This window comes from Vipera ursinii, assembly GCF_947247035.1.
Source record: "Vipera ursinii genome assembly, chromosome: 13".
Lineage (NCBI taxonomy): Eukaryota > Metazoa > Chordata > Lepidosauria > Squamata > Viperidae > Vipera > Vipera ursinii.
Genome location: NC_139526.1, coordinates 17,507,531 through 17,514,094, shown reverse-complemented (window position 1 = coordinate 17,514,094; position 6,564 = coordinate 17,507,531). Strand labels below are relative to the sequence as shown.

General features: G+C 46.5%; 1 long non-coding RNA gene across 1 annotated transcript; it reads right to left on the bottom strand.

Moving 5' to 3' along the window:
• Positions 1-51: 51 nt before the first annotated feature.
• Positions 52-6,558, bottom strand: LOC310646150. Its single transcript, XR_014493650.1, has 2 exons — positions 5,478-6,558; positions 52-4,524 (listed from the first exon to the last, which is right to left on the bottom strand). It is a non-coding gene; the product is annotated as an uncharacterized lncRNA (long non-coding RNA).
• Between the last annotated feature and the right edge of the window lie 6 nt (positions 6,559-6,564).

Sequence of the window (6,564 nt, the reverse complement as noted above, 5' to 3'; positions counted from 1 at the left end):
ATGAAATAGAGGCATATATGTATATATAAACCATTCATTAGCCAGAGCAGCGCCTTTTTCAAAGTTGTTTATTTTAAAACATGAAACCCAAGCTGAATAGAAACCACAGGAATTACACTTAGAATTGTTTCTGTTGTAGTATCTGCAGAACAGAAAGGACACAAACCGGTAAAACAAAACAGCTACAGTACAATGTCATAAAACCAACCAAAAGTCAAAAAAGTTTTTAAAAAATAATCGTCGTCAGGCTGACCGCCACCCCCATCGCTTAAACCCCGGCAAAATTTCAAAAACATTTTGGGGTTCAGTGGAGAACTTTGAAAGAAGCTAAGTCATGTCTAAAGGCTTTAAAAAATTATATTTATATATATTTAATATACATATATTATATATGTATATAGAAAAGTAGAAGGCTGTATTAACCATTGTGGTTTGAAGCAAAACCCGATTTGAAAATGCCGGTCCGAGTTTGACTTGGTAGAATTTGCCGCATCTCTCAAAAAAAAATAAAATAAAATAAAATTGGAAATCGACGGAATTAAAGTCACAATTCCCAAGTTGATGTCTCTTAATGAACGAAGGAGGGGAAAACGGAAATCGCGGGTTGCCAATGGACCACAGCACCAAACTCGCCCGGCTCTTGTGCCTTTCGTAGTCCCGGGCAGGCAGAAATCAGAAGGTAAAGGTTGGCCCTGCATGATAAAGAGATGGCATTGCCTGCCAGTTTAGGATGCGGGTTGGATGGGTAACAAACCAGGATTCTTTCTAACTGGGGTTTTAGTGGACCTGTTTGCAAAATTTATTGAAGCGGGGGGGGGGGGGGGAAGAGAATAAAACAGGCCCGTTCTTGACCACAAAACAACAATATTCCTGGGAAGGAAAGAAATATTCCTCGGGGAAGGAAAGCTAAGCTTCGCCATGTTGGGGACCAGCAGCTCTGAGGGATTGCAATTCCCAGAATCCCCACCCTGAAAAGCCGAGTTGATTCAGGAGGACGGGGGTCCAACCCAACTTGAGATGGGATCCGGATGCTGGAGAGGGAGGAGCGCAAACAGGAGGAACAGCCTCCTTGCATAGAGAGAGAAGTGTGGTTGTTGCAAGACACAAAAGCACCAAGAGCTAGCCTGACGCTAGTCCAAGCAGCTGCTGCTGGTGGCTGTTGTCGCGTTGTTAAAAGGCAAAAAAATGTTCAGCGCTGCTTGCTGCGGCCCCCGATAAAATGGGTTCTAAGATTGGTCTCTGAGGGTGTGTAGCTGTGCCGTTTGGTCCTAGTGCGCCATTTTCTCTCTCAGAAACTCCCCTGAGGTTGGGAGATGGTTCACATGGGAAATCAGAGGACTAACTAACAAGGTTGGGGTGGTCTTCTACCACACTAGAGCTTAGCCGATCGTGGAGAGACGTCCCATTGGTTTCTCAACGCCTCTCCTGGTGGCAGAAGATGTCACCTCTCTCAGCGAGAACTCATTCGCTACAAGCAGGAGCATCTGCCTTGGACAGAACCAAAGCACTAGTCCTCTTAACTCAGGACTCTTGCCAATGGCTGGTAGTCAATTTGGACCAGCGGACCTGGCCAAGAACCTGCCTTGTTACATGGAGATGGTTCCAGCTAGCGATGCTCCAAGGATCTCAAAGCTAGCTATGGATCACAATGACAGGCCCACAACACCTAGGATCCAGAGGTCTGCTCCTTCAGATCAGAGAGATTCACTCTTAAAGAACTTTGGCGATCACGCATGGTCTGAGGCTCCACTCTTTGAGAAACATGCCTCAAAAAATGAGCAGAGACCTAGATGGGTTTTTTTGAATCCTTGTCTACCTACTTGGCCATCAATTACAGGATGAAGAATAGAAAAGGAAGGCTGGAGGCTCATTTTTTTTCCTTCGGAAGGGCTTTTTTAACTCAATGTGGTCCAAGCCAGACCCTTCTAGCTCTCTTGAAGACAACAGCTTGCAAGCTGCAGGAAGCTGCCATCCACCTTTCTCTGTTGGCCCTCATCAGAGACCCCCGAACTAGATCTGCTTACTCTATACTTCAAGCTTCATACTTCTGGAGGAAGATGCCAGATTGATGGGGGAGGCAGCCAATGGAGCCCCTCCCCTTACACCACAGCTCAGAAAGGGTGGGCTAAAGACCAAAGCTGCACAGCTCCAGGCTCGCTTCACCTCTATGGCTTTTAAAAGACTTATTTTTGGCACAGATGCAGTTGAACGATGTCCAGAACCTTCAAAGATTTTGACACGACCCAATGTACTAAATCCTAGGTCTCAAGTCTTTCAAAGAAATGGGCACAGCTGGTCAAGCGAGCGTTAAAGCAGATGAATCCCCCCCAAAGCAACGTTCCTTCTGCTCTAGTGGCCTCCATCTATGGTCAAAACTGAACGATGGACCAGACCCACCAGTCAACCTTCTCTCTTGACCTGGCTTGTTACAAGGATCGCAACCCCCCCCCCCGTACACGCATCTTCTGCCCTTCCTTGCTGTTCAAGCTGGTAACACACAGATCACAAGGACGCCTTGGCCTTCTCAAATGCACTAAAGCACCCCGAGAGAAACACCAAGAGATATTCCCAACTACTCAGCTGCCAGGTAGACCTTAGGAAGCACCAGCATGCTTTGGGGAAAACACAGGTCTTGAGTCTTGGATGGGCCACAGATGGACAAGCACAATAGGTCTACGCGGCAAGTGTGCTGGGTCGGAGCAGCAACTGAATTTAATGCACCCATGCTCAAGTTTCTGGGATGCTCCAGAAAATTTTGTCCTTGGTAAAATTGTTCCACGTTTAGGCCAGGTTCAAGCTACAAATTCATATTCCTTCCTATTCCAGTTAAGCTGGCCGTACCTGAGGTATTTCATTCACACATACCCACCAGATTTTTAAAAAATTGAAGCTAGTTGAGAAGACCCTAACTTTCAAGTTTAGATACATGGATGAATATCAAATTGTTTTTTTTTTCTTTTTAACCTTAAACCTTTTCTCATCTTAAGAAGCCAAAGAAAATTCAAAACGAAGTGAGCTAATATTACAGACAGGATACAAAAAAACACGACACTTTTGGACAGCACACAAGAGAAAAATAAATTCACAGCCAAAAGTCTTGACTCGGCGTTTTTGTTTCGTTTCGTTTTTTAAACAATTACAATGCAGTCTTCAACACGGGACAGGAGACATCCATCCCCATGCTATGTACATTTCACATTGTGGACAGATGCTTCATCAGCTTTGAGAAGGTCCACATTTTCTTTAGGATTGCTTTCAGGGAAGGGCTGTGATGTTGTCGCGGGAAAAGCAATTCCCTTGCCAATGGCTACCATCCTTCGGGAAGGAAGGAAGGAAAGGAGAGGTTTAGGGCTCCATTTTTCCACTCAACTTATTTCTCCCCTACTCAACGTCACTTGAATTTCAGAACTTAAGCCAAAAGGTCCATAGGGATGGTTCCCCACCCACACCCCCCCGAGTGGCCAGAGTTCTTGACTTGCAAAAAAACCCCAAACAAACCAGAGAGAGAAAAGCGAAGAGAAGAGGAAAATAAAATATTTTGTGGGGGTTCGCCTACTATACCACAGAAGCTGGTGCAGAAGCCCCGATGAAGACACCAAGCCAGCCAAAAGTCAACGTTCTGCCAGCCAATAGTTGAGGGAGGGAGGGAACTTGGCTCGGAAGGAGAGGACAGCCAGCGGTGAACAGCCCTTAGCAGTCGAAATGGTTTTGCCACGGATGCTTGGCACGAAAGAGAAGGTGGGGAAGGTGCCCCCTGCTTCTCTTTAAAGGCATACAAGTGACCATGCACACTCACATTTTCTGAAAGAGCCACTCAGGCATGCTCCACCACAAGATCCGCACGTGCTGTTGGCGCCCCCAGCAATCCATATTTACACGTGTCTCGTGTGCACAGACACACGCGTCTAGTTGACTCTTGGCCCCTGTCAATAGAAGCACGCCACGTGTTGAGATGATTCCGTAATCTCGGTTAGCGGAAAAGTCTGGCTGAGTTCAAAGTCCCTGAAGAAAACTCAACCTGCATCAAAGTCCGGATCTGATAGCTTGGCCTTCTCCGTGAGGTTGTCTTCTGCCCATTGGAAAATGCTTCGGGGAGCGTTGGGCACACCAAGCCGAAGCTTCTTCACCATCGAAGCGATGGCTCCTCCTCAGGAGAAAGTCACTTTCTGCAGTGGTTATTACAACCTATGTTGCTGGTCCCTGCCTTCAGATGGTCATACTCAAGTTTTCTTCCATCTGGAGAAGATTGAGGAGGAAGGATTGTCTTCCTGCTCTCTGCAAACTAAACTACCAAGAATGTTCTTCTGAAGATCTGGGATCCCTTGCACATGATTCACAGCAGCTCAAATTTTCTTTTAAGGGCACACTTCAAAAGGTGGACTACAAAGGAATGTATTCCTGGGGTGTCACATTTGTACAAATACCTTTGTGGTTGGAAGCATGTCCAGTTCCTCTCCTAACACACCTGGGTGCTGAGGTGCATTCCTGGGATCTAGAGATAGACTGCAAAGCCGAGTAGGCTACCTGCACATACACACAAACAACGGCTTACGTGACCCTGATGCTCAGGAAATACTAACAGTGGTTTTGTAGCTTCTCATTCTGCTTGCAAGCTGCATCTAAGGATTTTCAGAGCCTGCTAATAATTTTTATTTTTATTTTTTATTTTATTTATTTTAATTCCATTTATATCCCGCCCTTCTCCGAAGACTCAGAGCGGCTTACAAGCTTAGCAGTAGCCTTCATTCTATGTATATGCCTGCTTATTAGGGCTTTCACACCCCCACCAAGCGGCATTATTACAAAGTCAGCTTAATTGCCCCCAACAATCTGGGTCCTCATTTTACCTACCTGGGAAGGATGGAAGGCTGAGTCAACCTTGAGCCTGGTGGGACACGAACCTGCACTAATCGCAGGCAGCTGGTGTTACTTAAGGAGGCATTAGCCCACTGCTCCACCAAGGCTCTAGGTTTAATCTAGGTTTTCAAAGCAAGCAAGTAGGTAGAGGTACGTGTGGGCATCTCTAAAGGTGAAAGCAAGCAAAACTTCCTCTCAAATGTGCAAAATCTGAAAAGGAAATCTTCCGTGCTTTAAAATGAGAAGACCCAAGAGATAAATAAGAATAGGGTGCAACTATTCAATACCCTAACCATCTCACATAGTAGGAACACCAGTAGGGGCCCTACAGCAATTCTTCTTCTTCTTCTTCTTCTTCCCAATTTGCTGCTGAGCTTTACTGTCAACAAGTTAAGAAGCAACTGGTCCACCGATGGTCTTCAAATTAAAAGCGAGAGGCTTGCTGGACACCCCTTCCACTCCTGAATCCCTAAACTGTCTTCCCATAACAAGCTTTTATCTTGGCTTCCTGATTTAAGGATACAGGACCAGTGTCAACCCTCCCTTCTCCATCCAACATCAACACCTCCAGGAATTAGTCTGACCTAACTCCCCAAAGAAAAAGCAAGGAGAAGTCTAACCTAGTAGAACACCTTGGGAAGAAGCTGAGTTTTGTTGGTATTTCCTTTGCCGGTCGAATCCTTCTCCCAAATTTGGATCTTCCACAGCCCTCTCCTCCAATCTACAACGCTCCTTAAAATATTTTCCTGGAATAGTTTGGCACCAAAAGAGTGGTAGTTTCCAGTTTGATGACTTCACATCAGCTCAAAAGATGTTTGGCGAGAGCTGGTAGGAAGTACGGACACACAGGAAAAAGGCAGATAGAGCACGGTGTGTGTTCCTATCAGGATGTGTGCGTATGTGTATGCAAACAAGCACATACAATCAACCACACGGGATATATGAGACAGGAAGCCTCCTCCTTCTCTCCAGGACTTTAAATCCAGATAATAAAAGAGAGGAGTAAACTTGCCTTAGAGGTATCCAAGAATCGCAAAGGGACAAATTAGTAGACCGTGTTGTAATAGGCAAGGAACCAAGGACTTGCCAAGATCCTAGGTTGGGAGATCCACCAATGCTGGCAGGAGAATCGAGGAGAGATTTGTAGGCAAAGCTGGGAGCTAACTGAGCTTCATGGCGTGGTGGACGTTAAAGATGGCTTTAGTTTCGGCGTACCGTGTCAAGAGCACTTCCACACCACAATCCGGTTTTAAGTCATCTGGTTCATCCCATCGTTTGACGGGTTAGAGAGAAGCCTTAGGGAGAAGATGGTCAACTTGGCAGTTTCCGGGCATCAAAAGTGGATTCCCCACACAGCGAAGGAGCACAGTGAGGCTTCAGGAGGTGGGCATGAGCACGTGGAGATGTTCCCTTCTCTGAAGAGCGAGAACTGCGAGGGAACGACGCCTGGAACTGCAAGAAGCTTCTACGGAGGTGTCTTCACGTGGACACGGGCCAAGCTGGTCAAGCTGGGGAAGAAGCAGCAGGAAATGCAACTGAGCTGGACCCCTGGATAGGGGGAGAAAAGCAGGGTAGATCTGCGAAGGCAAGAGAGACTCGCAAGGTTGGCCCGTTTCGTTCCATTTCTCACTTCCAGGCCTTTTCAGTGCACGCTGCCAGAATCCGACCGAGGCTGGTTGGTGGCGAGGTATTTGGCTCTCATGCTGG